Source organism: Archocentrus centrarchus, chromosome 20 (genome assembly GCF_007364275.1).
Source record: "Archocentrus centrarchus isolate MPI-CPG fArcCen1 chromosome 20, fArcCen1, whole genome shotgun sequence".
Classification (NCBI taxonomy): domain Eukaryota; kingdom Metazoa; phylum Chordata; class Actinopteri; order Cichliformes; family Cichlidae; genus Archocentrus; species Archocentrus centrarchus.
Genome location: NC_044365.1, coordinates 11112351 through 11127847, shown reverse-complemented (window position 1 = coordinate 11127847; position 15497 = coordinate 11112351).

The window sequence follows — 15497 nt, the reverse complement described above, 5'->3', positions numbered from 1 at the left end:
TCATGTCCCAAAGCAAAATCTCACATTCATCTCACACTCATAACAGGTTCTGCAGATTTTAGTGGCGTGCCCAAATACCAGATTCAAATGCAGAACTCCTTTGAGCAGTGGTATACAAGAGATCAACCACATGAATTTGAAGTTGAAGAAATGATGTTTTGAATCGTGTCAAAATAGAACAAAATCTCAAATTGATTTTTCCAAAAAGAAGAACTGAGGCTGTCTGAGGGTAAAAGAAGGCTCCAACTGTCTCAAGATGTTCTCATGTCAGTGTAATTGAATGCTGTTTTGCTACATGTCACATGTGTCTCTCTGTTATACAAATTGTGTCCTTTGGTGTCTGCGCCTCGACACACCAGCCGCAGCATTACCGGTGGCATAGAGATAATGAACCTGTTTCTGAGAGCTTCTTGGGAAGTCTGCAGTGGCTTAAGCTGACAGCAAAGAGAATGTGTTTTACATCCCTTTTGGACCTTTTTGGTTTGCTTTTTTTTATTTGCTTATTTGTTTCTATTTCCTTTTTAAATTTATAGCTAGGTTTTAGGCACCAAAAAAACTCTTTGGTTAGGTTCATTATGGTTGGGTTAAAATATGGCCTTTCATAACAGTCCCCCTGCATGTTGAAAAATCACAAGTTGGGAGTGACAGACTTGTCTCACAATTGTCTCAACCTGGTGCATCATGCTCTGTTGCCAAGGGACAATTTGTGTCAGTAAGCCCTAATGGCGGCTTTGAGAGAACATAATTAATTGATTCTCAAGGAATAAGAGCACACTGGCTGTGCAGGAACCAGTACATATCAACAATTATAATATGGAAACAATCTTTTTGCTCACTTAAAAAAATCTGGCTCTCTGTTCCTGTCTACAATTGAATCCTTTTAGAGATAACTAAAAGGGCATCCTTTGAGTACTGAACCAAAGCGGTTAAAATCACAACAAGATAGTGATGTCTTCCCTTCCGAGACGGAAACTCAGCAGCCGCCAGCCGGGCACTGCTACACCCCTCTTTTACAACAAACCACCCACACAATGGGAACTTTCTTTGGATGAAAGGACAGGCGGGGTTGGGAGGGGAAGGGTGGGTTTAAGGACTGGGGGTGAGGGCAGGACAAGGGGATGACAGTGCTGTACTGAGTGTGTGTCATTTTTTGGAGTTGAGCAGGGCCTGGAGGGGAGTTGGAGTGGGGGGCACCGCTGAGGGACAGAGCAAAGGCCTGTGCATTCGACACTTTGAATGCAGATTATGTTACACTGTACACGGCTCCCCCAGAGTTCAGAGGGAGCGGGTCATTTATTTTGTGGATATTATGAATGTCTGGTTTGTTTTTGAGTCAAACTGAACGAGGAAGTTTTCGCTTGTTTCTCCACACAGGGGCTGAGAGGTGGGCTTTTATTTTTCTCATATGGAAACCATAGGATTAATCACTCTGTAATGCAAAGTCTCCTGCAGTAGAAGTATTTACACTAGCAGAAAGCGTTTGTAAGAAAAGTTTCAGTGTCAAAAATACTAATGATCAGAATTTAAAACCAGGATAAACTACTACATATACACAGTTACAGTATGATATACACAATCTGGAAATTATAGAAGGGTTAAAAGCTTTTTCTCTGCTGGCTTAAGGATCAAGAGGCCAGCAATAATAACCCAAAACAGACTTTGCTTGATGAGGTAGGAAGATAAAGCTTCACATGGCAAAAGTAAGGCCTGGGCCAATACAACACCAACTTTATTGGACCTTTTCTTCCTCTCTCCCTCTCCCTTTGCTAAACAATCTCTGCATTCATATTTTTCTTTTTTTTTTAAGCAATATCAGTCGTATATGAGCAAGGCAAATGCTGAGAGACATTCCAAGCAGAAAAGGCATTTTTCCACTAGAGGCATCGCCGAAAAATCAAAAGCTGGGATTTATCGGGGAGATATGGTCACATTCCACGACGTCTGTGTGTGTTGTTTTAAAGCGCAGGCAGCGAAGGAGACTGAGAGGCAGCTTGTTGGTTTTGCGCTGATGGTGCATATTCAGTATTTTCAGAGTGACTACTTAGATTTAGAGGACAAACGAAGGGGTTTGATCACTTTAGTGGAGCAGCTATTTTAATAAACTGAGCAAACAGAACTGGGACAAACTGGCCTTTGTGTGGAAACGTGCGGTTGTGAAAAATGTTTAATAATAACTCCTACGACAGGCTGAGAACAGAAATATGTGTGAGCATTTTGGGTGTGTGTGCATACTTGTGTGGGAAAGTTATGTCCCCAAAATGCTCACTGTTTTTTTTTTTTCCCCTAATCCTTAACATTTTCCTACACTGCAGTTTTTGTTTTTTTTTTGCCTTCTTTAGTATTATAATCCTATTTTCCACCTCAGTGTGACTTCCTCCCTCAACAGTATTCTTAATTAAACTGGCTCTGAGTCGGGGGGAATTAGCACATATCACTTTTAATATGCTGCTCTTTGAATGCCAGCAAAAGAAATGATTGCCATTAACCACATCACAACATCTTCTCACACATCCCAGCTTGTTTCAAAATTACACTCAGGGGTTCTCATCTACTTTTTCTCTATATGTTCATAATTTGACCTTTGTGTTCAAACCCTGGAAAACTGCTTTTTGCTATTTAATCATAGGTAGGTATTTGAAAAGGTCACCGCTCTCCATACGTGATGGATGCCTCACAACTAATAAAATTGTGCACATTCAACAACCCCTAGGGACTGGAAGCCTGAGGGAATGCTGTGTGTGTGTGTGTGCGTGCGTATGCGTGTGCAGGGCAGCAAGGTTTTAATATGGAACACTCTTAGTCAGTATCTATTAAACATTGCCCATCATAGCAAGACTTTACATCCAAATGAGCTTAAAAGTCCAAATGTTCAGTCAAATGCTTTTGTCTGTGACCCTGACCTCCCTTTAGGGGGCCCTCTCCCGTCTCATTTTGACACCTAGAGAAAAGCCTTATTAAAGGACTGGGAGGGCTGGGAGAGAACTGGGGGAGACCCCCACTTGTTAGCCTGGGAAGGCACTTTTTTCCTATGAAACAAGCCCAGCTGACTCTATCACTCAGGAACAAGCGTTTCGAAGGGAGGTGTACGTGTGCAAGAGGTGGATAAAGAGAGAGATGGAGTATCAGCTGTACAAACCCATATTGAAAGTGGGAACCCCCTGTGGAGGGAGTGGACAGGCACGCTCAGTAGGATGATCACTGACGCCCAAAGTCTCACAGCAGACTGGAGGTGGTGGATCTGGGGGAGGGGGTGGAAGGACGAGTACATGAGTAAAAAGGTCATTAGGACCTCCAAGTTGAAGATAGGGCTGGAGAGACCCCGTAAAATAGTTGTGCATACTTGGTAAAAATTGTAAATAGGAAGTGTTTCAAAGTTGGGCTGAAATAAACCCCAGAAACTGTTGACACAAAAATTGCTTTCAAAGCCTTTTAACAATATAACAATATTCATACCAGTATTTTTCAGATGTCTAAAGTGATAAGCATCAAAATAATTACTATATTTAGATTATTCCACTCCCTGATTTATCATATAAACTTGTTTTTGAAAAAATATATATATCAAATGAATGCATAAAGGAATAAAGAGTGCCTGACTTTACGTGTTTTAATAGATTAAATGCATTTTAATCACCAATCTTTTTCTATTACTTTATCTCCTTAAAAACTGTCTGTTTATGTCTTGGAAAGGGAACACAAAAATTTATCCCGGGTAATAATTTTTGCATCAAGAGCAAAAAAACAAAACAAAACAAAGGAAAAAACCTATAAAATTTACAATGACGACCTATTTGTTCATGTTGTTATATTTACAATGGTATTTATCAACTGAAGTCTCTAGTACAAAGCAAAAACAAAAATCCTTTTCTTAACTTGCCTGAGGATGTTCAAAATGTCAATTAAAAACTGATATTCTGTTACAAACTTTGAATATGGTGCCACTGGAAGTTTAGCACAAATATATTTGATAAGACTGTTTGCGTATGTTTTGATTAATGTTTTATTCTGTCATTGTACAACATAATGCAGTTTTACACTGTAATTAATTTCTCTGAAAACAAATTTGGTTTGATATTGTCAGAAGCGGTCTAGAATTTCTGCACAGTGTGGAGCAGCTGAGAACCGAGGGTCAGAGCAGCTAGAAGTCGTGCATGTGATTCTCCACAACAGGCATAAAATCAACCATGTTCTTTCAGACACAGATATGCACACCATGGTTCTCACTGTAATCAAACAGCACTCTCATTGTTTCAGCCAGCATAAATCTTTTCAGCTGTTTTATGTGCAAACAGGTCAACCAATTATGAGGGCATGAATTTATCAGCTGCCAGTGCACAGCAACTGGAGGTGCCAAAGCAGGGAATTACCACTATGTTTTTGTCAAGAGACAAACCAACCTGAGAACCATGGAGCTGGGGATCCAAAGCTGGAGAGATTATTGTAAACTAACTTGTTTGTTATTGTATTATTTTCTTTAAAAACTTCTTAAACATCAAATAAGCCACTGACACCAGTTTCAGACTGGAAACCAGTCTTCAACCAGTACTGGACTTAACACCAGTGGACTGTGATGTGCCCCAAAAGCTAAATTCCTATTATTTTTCGGAGACAGAGTTGCATCAGCAGATCTGATAACCTAGAAATATTACATTTGCTGCCAGACTGACACATCACACCTCTCTACTTTTAAATTTGCATTTGTACTTTTTTTTTTAATTTCATGAATAGATTGTCCAATGTGCTGTACACACGTTAATCTAAGGTTTACTTATATGGAAGGAAGTGGCTGTAAAGTTGGAAATGATAAATGTGCTTTCATAAGAGGTGAATAAATCCTTGCTCTGTTCTGTCTGTATGTGAATGAAAGTTCAGTCAGGACTGCTATAGTCAAAAGATGCAGCATGCAGTCAAATACAGCATGAATGGAGGAGCCCAGAGCAGTCTTGCACACAACATAGTTTTGCCATAGTTTTGTCCTTTTTCTGCACCCCCCCCATCTCTACTTTTTTCTACGTCCTGAAAGAGAGTAGGCTAAGGCATAAACATCATAATGCTCAGTAAGAATTTGTCTCTGTAGTGACCAAATGTGACATTGGACAAGAATACTATGTAGGATTCTGCTGTGTATGCGCATACAGACACACCTCCCCTGGTTTTTACTGTAATACTAGTAGATTTTCTTTGTCGGTTCAGGTTATAAAGTGCTTGTGTATGTGTGTGTGTGTGTGTTTTTTTTTTAAGTAACAAGCCCACCACCATGCTAACTGACCTGACTTGTAATTCCAGACTATACTTATCCAAATCTTTGTGGGGTCAGCTCTTGTGCAACAGCCTAACCTCAAAGCTTTAAATATCCTTGCCTCCACCTTGCTGAATCAGCAGCATCCATGATGTCTTACAAACAAAGAGGCTTTATCTTTAAATAGCAACCCACTCTTTGGGTTTTAAACATGTTTCCCAAGAGTCCCAACTCGTTTCCTCCTCAGTGTTAATAAAGTCCATTACTGGGGCCAAACATCCTCCTCAAATCACACACACCCAAATCACACACAGTCCTGATCTTTTAGTGCCCCTTGGTTGAAAGAAAACAGGAAGCAAGGAGACTCTGGGATGGGAAGGGATGGCTCCCCTGTCTCTGGACAGTGTTTCGGTTGGATTCTTGCTTGGCTCTGGATTTTCTAAAATAAGCTACACTTATTTTCCTCAAGACCTGATTTCACATTTTCATCAGACTTGAGAAATCTAAGAATACAATACAATGGCCCAGCCTTCGGGATATGAGAGAGGCAGTTGAGTTCTTTCCTGGCATGTTTTTAGTATCCCCCCAACCCACCCCCCCTCACTCTGTTTCCTCACAAGGGGTAACTTGACTTGTTGCTGTGTATCCCCAAGACTCTGCCTCATGAATCTTGCCCTTTTTTGTCCCCTGCCACTCTTGCTACTTCCTCTGCAAGATGTATAAGCTGGCCTTTATGAAACAAACCTCCGCTTTGCTTTTGGAATTCACAGCAGTTGAATAATGGTATACACGAGGCAGTGGTTTCCACCTGTGACCACATTTTCCCCTCGTCCCCAGCCTTCTCAGCTGATTTTTATCACCACAGTGAGAACCACTGTGTCTGTCTCTGATCTGAGCCCTGCACCTTTGCCAGCTGTCAACATTGTGTATGTAGAGTGCAGCGAATACTGTGTTGACTCTGGTGCCCAGGATGTATTCAACAGATGTAGCAATGACAAAAACAAACCCTGTGACATAGTTTGAATGGGACTGAGTTACACATGCCAGCTGTGATCTGATCAGGGAAACTACAAAAGAGTTTTTAAAAATACTGTAACAAATAGCAACATTTAGTATGTTCAGTCAGAAAGATATAGGATTTTTATCTGAAACCATTGGCTTATTGACATTTTTTTCACTTGGGCTTTGAGGAGAAAAGTATGTCATAACAAATGGCTTAGCATCAAAATCTGGGACTGTAAAAAGGAGCATCAGGCAAGTTTCACAGCATTGACCTGAAGAGTTTCAATTCCATCCATCCATTCTCTTCCACTTATCCTGTTCAGGGTTGGGGGGGAGGGCTGGAGCCTATCCCAGCTGACATAGGGCAAAAGACAGGGTACACCCTGTACAGGTCACCAACCTGTCACAGGGCCAACACAGAGAGACAACCATTCACACCTATGGCCAATCACAATCACAAATTAACCTAACCCCAGTAACTACATGTCTTCGGACTGTGGGAGGAAACCGGAGTACCTGGAGAAAACCCACACAGAAAGCCCAGGGCCAAGGTGGAATCAAACCTAGGACCTTCTTGCTGTGAGGAAGCAGTGCTAACCACCACATCGCCATGATGCCAGTTTCAGTTCAATTCAATTTTATTCAGATAGCACCAAATCACAACAACAGTCTCCTCAAGCTGTGTTACATGGATGACAGATGATTGCATCAATCTGAAAAAGCAAATAAACTTTGCATGTTCTAGTACCTGGAAACAGAGAGGTGGGCGGCACTTTGAATCCACCAGCTGCGTACAGCCTGAAGTTTTCATGTTCCCCCTAGTCCTGCATCTCCAGGTACTCCAGCTTCCTGCCAGTCCAAAGACATGCATGTTAGGTTAACTGGTGATTCTAAATTGGACGAAGGTGTGAATGTGAGTGTAAATGGTTATCTGGCTCTCTGTGTTAGGCTTGTGACACCAGTGACCTGTCCAGGGTGTTCCTGCGTCTCACCCAATAACTGCAGCAATAGGCTCCAGCTTCATCCCAACCCTGAATTGTATAAGCAGAATAGATGGACTCTACATGTTACCATTTGTTACCCATAGCTTAAAGCAGTGGCTCTCAAATTGTGGGGCAGGTGGGGGGAATGATAACCATTGGAAAATAAAATGAATTGAACTGAATATATATCTTTATTCGGGGGTGTATTCAGTCTGTTTTTAATGTTAAATATAAAAATAAAATACATAAATTTTAGGGTGTCGGGTGTGGACCATTTTCAGTTCCTGAAGCAGGGTATTCCATTAAATTTCAGTGGACATGAATAAGTTGTCCGGAAACAGCACCATCACTAGTAATAAGACATGGCAGTAGGAGGGCTGGAGCCTATCCCAGCTGTCTTAGGGCAAAAGGCAGGGTACACCCTATACAGGTCACCAGCCTGTCACAGGGACAACACAGAGAGACAGACAACCATTCACACTTGTGGGAAATAATTACCAATTAACCTAACCCCACTACCTGCATATCTTCAGACTGTGGGAGTGAACCAGACTACCTGGAGAAACCCCACGCAAACACAGGGAGAACATGCAAACTCCACACAGAAAGCCAAGATAGATTCAAACCCAGACCTTCTGGCTGTGAGGCAACAGTGCTAACCACTGCACCACTGTGCTGCAAATTAGTCTTTCAAAATATGTCCTGAATTGTGCTTTGTAATATTTTTTTGTTTTTCAGCACCAGTTTTCACTTGTCGTTTATTTAATACTGTGGATTATGACAAAATATCTGCTAAGCTAATGATATTCCCATTAGCCTCAGCTCTATTTATTTATTTTTGATAATTAGCTTGATGAAAGGAAGAAAATGGATGGAGGGATGGTGCTAACATCTCAAATGACAAATATGCTGACTTACCCTGGACAGGTTTTCAGTCCATCACAGGCCAAACAGTACAAATTAACCATACTAAAGGTTGTATCTGTAAGTGTTCAAATTAAATATGTAACAATTTTAAAAACAAAATAAAGAACACAGAAGTAGACTAAATTAATCATGCTGAAATGTTTTTGGATCTGGTGGACAGAATGATTGACGTTTCTGGTTTTTCTTGGGAAAGCACACAGTATAAATCTATCCCACTGGGATACAAGGAGCATGAACAGCCTCACACAGATGCCAGTTGTTTGCATGTTTAAAGGAGACAAACAGCTCTGTGTGTTTTCGCATGTACATCTCCAAAGAGCATGAATGGAAGACAGCCTTCTCTGTTAGAGCAGTGTTGCCCTCCTCACGCCTTAAGAAAAGGCAGTGCACAGCATTCTTAAGAGAGGTTATGACCCTAACACAGAAAAGACACAGTGGTGAATGTGCCACACTGTTAGCTAAAGCCCAGCTAAGAGTGTGTAATGGAGGAGGGATAGGCTGGTGAGAAGAGAAAAAAAATAGGGGATGGAAGACCAAGGAAAATCTGTGGTCTCACTGAGCTACATGCCAAACCTTACTCCGGATACCAACCAGCCTGTATGCCATGTTTCTCCTCTCTCTCTCTTACCCTCTCTCCCTGTTTTTTTTTTTTCTTTTTTAGAACAAACAGACCTATGGAAAGGAATGAATTAATTTAAAGAGTCCAGATGCAGGTGGGTAAGAGGTCAGCCAGAGTACCTCCACTTTTGAAAAACATGGATTTACAGGCCAGCTTACAAATGAACTTGGGCCTTCTTTGTAGTGTGGTTAGGGCTACAGCCACTGAAAAAACCCAAGACATGGGGAAGAAGTAGAGAATAAGCTCAGAACAATAATGATATCTCCCATAACTCTCACTGAGCCAAGCTCACAGCATTTACTTCTAAACGTCTTCAAATTGAAAATGACAGCATTGATCTGCAGTCATAAACTTGAAAGGAAGGACTCAGATTTGAGTTGAATTTCTTAAATAGTGTAACTGCTTCATGTGTTTATCATTTCCTCTTGGAAAGTTATTATTCAGCAGGACTAAAAGAGCCTGGGAACCCCCCCCCCATCCCCCTCCGACACACACACACACACACACACACACACACACACACACACACACACACACACACACACACACACACACACACACACACACACACACACACACACACATCCCAGCTTCTCATAGTTATTGTCATCAGTATTGAAACAGAGGAGGAAGTCATTTTCTGTTGTGATTGTCGGAACGCTTCAGTGGCCTCCATGCTGTGCAGCTCTTCTGTGACTGAGGCACAGACATGTAATTAAGAAAGATCTGAGGAGTTGTGGTTTGGCCTGACCATAGCCACAGGACAGAGTTGGCCGTGACCGGTGTGTAGACAGAGACAAATGAAAAATCTGTGTCTTAACACCTTAGAAAAGTCTTTATGACCTAATCAGGCAAGGAATATTTAAAGATTCAATTGGTTTCTTCAGAGAGGAGTTGTATGATGTACTTACTAATAGCTGCTGTATTGCCAGCAGTATTTTGTTTGGAGAAGCAGACACAGAGTACACAGAAGTTAGGTACTATACTACCATGAACAGAGTCAACTGGTCCATCTAAAAGGTTTAAGCTATTGCTGTGTTTGGAATATCTTCTCCATTTAAGCCAGTTCTGATGGGGAACTAAAGCCATTTTTTCACTTTCTTCCATGCCACAAAACTCATTTCATAACACAAAGTTGCAAAGCCTGGGAGTTGCTGGTCCAACACTGTCTCTGTTTGTGTTATTGTTATTTGTTAAAATTTAACTAGCCCTAAAATTTTACTAGTAAGTAAGAAAACTTTATTTATAGCACTTTTCACAGAAAAAAATCACAAAATGCTTTACAAAGTGCATGTCAAAATATATACAAATAGGTCACCCCGATTTTTAAACCAGGTCCTAGAGACCTTCAGGAGGTTCTGGGTTGACAACCGAACAGTGCGGCCTGAAGAAAAGAGGGTCAACATTTCAGTGATTGGGGGGCCTGTTTATTAAAAGCTCTAAAAGTCAAGACTAAAATTTTAAAATCAGTTCTAAATCTGACAGGTAGCCAGTGTAGAGAGGATAAAATCAGTGTGATGTGTGCCCTTCTGTTAGTTCCTGTCAAAAGCCTCGCTGCTGCATTCTGGACCAACTGGAGACAAGTGACAGCAGTTTTATTCAACAAGTTAAAAAAGAGTTACAGTAATCTAAATGAGAGGAAATAAAAGCGTGAATAATCATCTGCAGGTCAGATTTGGATAACATTGCCCTCAATTTAGAAATATTCCTCAAATGATAAAAGCAACTTTTTACTAGAAGTCTTGAATGTCTGTCCAGAGACATTGACCGGTCAAACAGAACACCCAGGTTTCTGAGGCTGGGCTGGGAAGAGAAGGTGTTGTTTGATCCAAGGAACTTTCTCTTCAGGTGCAATGATCAGGGTTTCAGTCTTACTAGAATTTAATTGAAGGCAGTTGTTAGCTAGCCAGTCCTTAATACAAGAGACACAGTTAAGTGAGTCAGCAAGTTTGTGTGATTCTCAGTCATTGAAGGAACAGTACAATTGAATGAACTAGGTGTTCCCTGCAAATTAAAATAGTTTAAAGTGTTCCAACATGAACTAATGCTATCAAAATTATGTGACAAATCAACCACTATGACGAGTACAGAGCAGACCCCCAACCACTCATGGCTGCCCCTCTCTTAGCCTGGTTCTGCTGTTGGTTTCTTCCTGTTAAAAGGGAGTTTTTCTTTCACCACTGTCAGCTGATTGTTTGGGCTTTCTCTGTATTATTGTAGGATGTTTACCTTACGATATGCTATTGATGTGATTGCTGTTATGATTTGGTGCTATATAAATAAAATTAAACTGAACTGAAGTGAATTTTTTAAAAGTAATTCTGATTTGTACTCCAAGGTAGTGTAGGGAGTCAATATGACATCATATCTGTCCTTGTCCATCAGGATAGGAAGAAGAAATACAGATTGAGAGACAGAGGTGGGAAGGACTGCCTTATTCTAGTGAATCAGACAGCAAAGTGACCCTTGTAACCACCAGAACCACCTCCCAGATAGTTGCAAAGAAAAGAAATGAAAAAACAAAACAAAAAAAAGAATGAGTAAAGATCGGAGTTGCACCTCAAACCACAAACAGAACAGGTGCATATGTGTAAGCAGCTGCTCTTCACAAAGAGAAAGAGACAGCAGAGAATTTGCTTCCAATGTTTTAGCACTTGGTTTCAGCTCTCTGCATGTTGTAACCAGAGACAGAATAAAATTGGACAAAGTTACCATGATGTCATCCATTGGTTTATGAGGTCCTGTTTTGAAGCCTCAAGATGAAAGTTTTCACTGTAACTATATTGGTTTCAAAAAACTGGATGTGATGAGGAGGACTGTGAAACCTCTTGTCAATCACAAGTCGTTAGCCAATGAGAATACCACAGATAACCATCATTTTTGAAATGCAGTATGACCAAGATTTGCAAAATAGACCAAAATTTTTCTTCAGTGTGACCCAAAAGGAGTGACTGAGCCCATAAATTCATTATGAAAGTGTTTACAGAGACCAAGACAGACAGCTGTTTTCCACAGGCTTCAAAGGTACCGCAAGTCTTGCAACTACAGCTATCGCCATCTGGTGGCCTTCAGATAGAATGGCACTTCCGTGTGGGCTTCATTTTTCTGACTGGGAAGCTACATCCATATTTTATACTGTTTATGGTTGTAACTTTGCTCTTCTCTGCAACCAACTGGCTAAAGCACCAACAACAGCAGAAGCAAAACTAGCCCACAGACCAATTGTTTCAAATATTTTTGATACTGAGGTGACAGTAAACAGACACAACATTTAGACATTTAGAGAACATTTAGGCAGTGGCCTGCAAAGCTGTGCGTAAGCTCTGCATCAGACCAACACACGGCCATGTTGACCCCGTCAGTCTACTGTAATTAATTAATTCCTGGAGCCAATTATGTGTAATTAATGGTACGATTACACTAATTTATATAGTTATTTATTGTTATTATAATCAAAGTTTTCTATTTAATACCATCTGCTGAAAAAGGACATGATATCAGTTGTGAGTACATATTTAAAAATTAAGTTTCACACATAAATTAGTCATTAACTCTATGCATCAGTTATAAATGTATCATATGAGTTGTTATACCAGTGTAATTGCAGATATTACAGCATATCATCGCTTCTTTAGTTGCTGTTCATGCCATGCTTTTCAAGTAGCTTTTAATAAAGTACTGTGTGAACTGGTCAATTTCTACTGTAGTCAATGAGGCATAACACAAATCTTTTCTGTTATAGACTTCTGTGAGCAACTTCCCTTTCATATTGCACCACCCAGTGGCAGTGGGGATGCCTTGACTCAGGTAAACTTGTTAATAGGGTGCTGAGTACTGTTAAGTGCAAAGAAAGCGGGTGAAGCCAAAGCCCTGATACCACCATGGCTCAGTACTCAGACTGCCATTCATTCCACCTCTTTGGGAAGGAATTAGAGCATATTTTCCCGCACAGACTTCTGTAAATTACACATTTTTTGTGTGCTTATAGTAAGCCCCGCAGCCTGAGCAGGCGGTATTAATTTATAACAGCAGGGTGGTGGAAAAGCATAAGCCATGTTTATACGTTTCAGCTAAAGGAATAACATAAATCCTTAAGTAAACCTAATCTGTCTGTGATTGTAAACAGTCTGTCGCAGTAATGGCCCCGGGAACAAATGAGGACCTCATGGCGGGGCCTCAAGTAAAAGCCCTCCACATACCAAACCCCTTATCCATCCCTCCCCATCTTTTATTTTACCACTCTCCATTTAAAACGCTCATCATATTTGGTATCTCAGTCTATTTTAAGAGGAAGGAGATGGTAGGAACATCCTGCAATTGCTCTAAACTCTTGGGGTTCGGAATATGAAAAAGGGACGGCAATGAAGGCCAACCCCCACTCTGTCTATCTCCACAGAGGGGGGGCAAGCAGAGCCCTGACACCAAAGCAGGCCAGGCCAGGATCTGTGCACAAGATAAGACAGGCAACAGGAAGGAGACAACCCAGAACCCCGTGCTCCCTGATGTGACAGAGCCACTATTCATTTTTCAGGAAGAAAGAAAGAAAAACAACATCAACGATATCAGATGCAGCAAAGGAGAGGAGAAAGGGGAGAAAACGAGGAGATGGAGGCACTTAAAAAAAAAAAAATGCCTGTCTCTGCTCATGTTGGATCACTAGAAGCTGTCTTTAATAACGTAATGTCATGTCAGTGAATAATCACACAAAATATGCCTCCACAAATTGAAGTTGCTGCAGAGTAAGTGGCTCTGAGCTTAAGCCAGTTCTACGGGATAAAGAAGTGCACTGGCGCCACTGCAGCCCAAACACTTGTTGTTGTCATGACACACATAAATCATTCCTTTCTCTTCATCGCCACACAGGAGCTGTGAACAATAGCAGGTAAACAGAGATGACGCTGGAAGAAGAGCCTGTTAGCTCAGTGCTGTCCTCACCCACACACATTCCTAGCAGCCCATGTGTTGAGTAAAGGCGCAGATAAACAGTCATGGTACCCTATGTCAGCAAAGCAAACATGCCGGCCAGAGCAGGGGGAGACAATTAGATCACACACTTGGAAATAAAAGAAATTGCAACATTTGTGTGTGAGAGCACACAGAAAAAACAAAGCAACTCAAGAGAGACAAAAGAACCACAGAAAATTGACTTAAAATATTAAAATATATATATTTAGCTGAATTGCAACTGCATTGTGGACATTTTAATAGAATATTCATTCAACCATGTTTGCACACACTACGTCACTTTATTGATTTTAGTAAATGTCACTGTGTAGATGTGATAGCTGACAACCTAAATCAATCCTGCTGTAATATTCACTCATGCAGCTCTAAATAACAGGTCACACTTGTTAGAAAAAAGTGTCACTTTAAGTCATTAAAAGTCATTAAAACCCACTTTTTCCACCTTTTTTTTTTTTTTTTTTTTACATATTTTAGTCACCAGCAAGCTTTTCTGCAGCAAAAGAAATATCTTCTATATTCCATGACATTGCAAACCCCTTAACTCATTGCTTAATTAATTTAGAATTAAATACTTTTAAGATTTTTTTTTTTTTTAAAGAAAGGGCTTTAGTTGTCCAAAAACACACCCAAAGAAATGACCACAAGCAGTGAGCTTTGAAGTCATGCCTGTATGTGCTGTCAGGGTGGTGGTCTGTGGAGTGGAGGCTCAGCAGTTTGTGGAAACACAGAATGAGAACAGAGAAAGAAAGAGTTGGTGTCTGAAAAGAAATGAAATGGACCCACCTTGCTGTGAGGTTAAGGGTCAGTGTGAGTCTGAATGCACATTTACCTCAGACAGGGAGATGGCAAAGGTTATTGCTTGTGTTGAATTAGTGATACACGTCAGAGATATATTATTTAATTATGTTCACTTTAATAAAGATGTGCATTTAATTACATTTGACAATAATATCAAAAAGCCAAAAAGCCAGTTTTTCAAATGGCCTAATACACTATGATTGCTTAAAATACATGAAAAATGTATTTAAATGCAATTTGACTATTGAATTGTTTGCATCAAATGAAGCTTACAGTGTCTTACAGTGTTTATGTAAAAAGTGTGTAATCCCATCACTTTATATGCAATTAAAATACATAATATGCCAAAAATACAAGACTTGCCTATGATCCTCTGGTTAAATTTTTGTACTCATGGAGACTGTTGCTTTTCTTTTTTTTAAAAAAAAATCAGATGTACTGCTCTTGGGTTGCTGCAGTTGATCAGCCAATCCTGAAAAAAAGTCTAGATTTTTTTAAATCCATGATTTATGATTTATACAGAGAACTTTTTAAATCCCATGCCACACTCTTGTACATCCACAGCTACTTTTACAGGGCTCATTAACAGTATGACACACAGGTCAATAACAAAAACACCCTCACTCCTCAAGGATGTTCTATTTACTGGCATCTAATCTGCCAATAACATAAGATTCTACCTGTATGAGAAAAAAGTGTTTTTTTTTTGTTTTGTTTTGTTTTTTTTAACTTTAACAGTGTAAATGTGTACATTTGTGGGAATAATACAATGATTAATATCTATCCCTTTCTCATTTCACTCCCTTGATTTATTCTATAGGGTTATGAGGATGAAGTAAAAGAGACTGGATTAAATTCCTAAATTAATTAAGCTAGCAACAGAATGAGAAGACGCAATTGCTATGTTTACAATGTCTATATATTGCGTTGAAGACATATTAACTGATTAACTAGGGCCATCCTT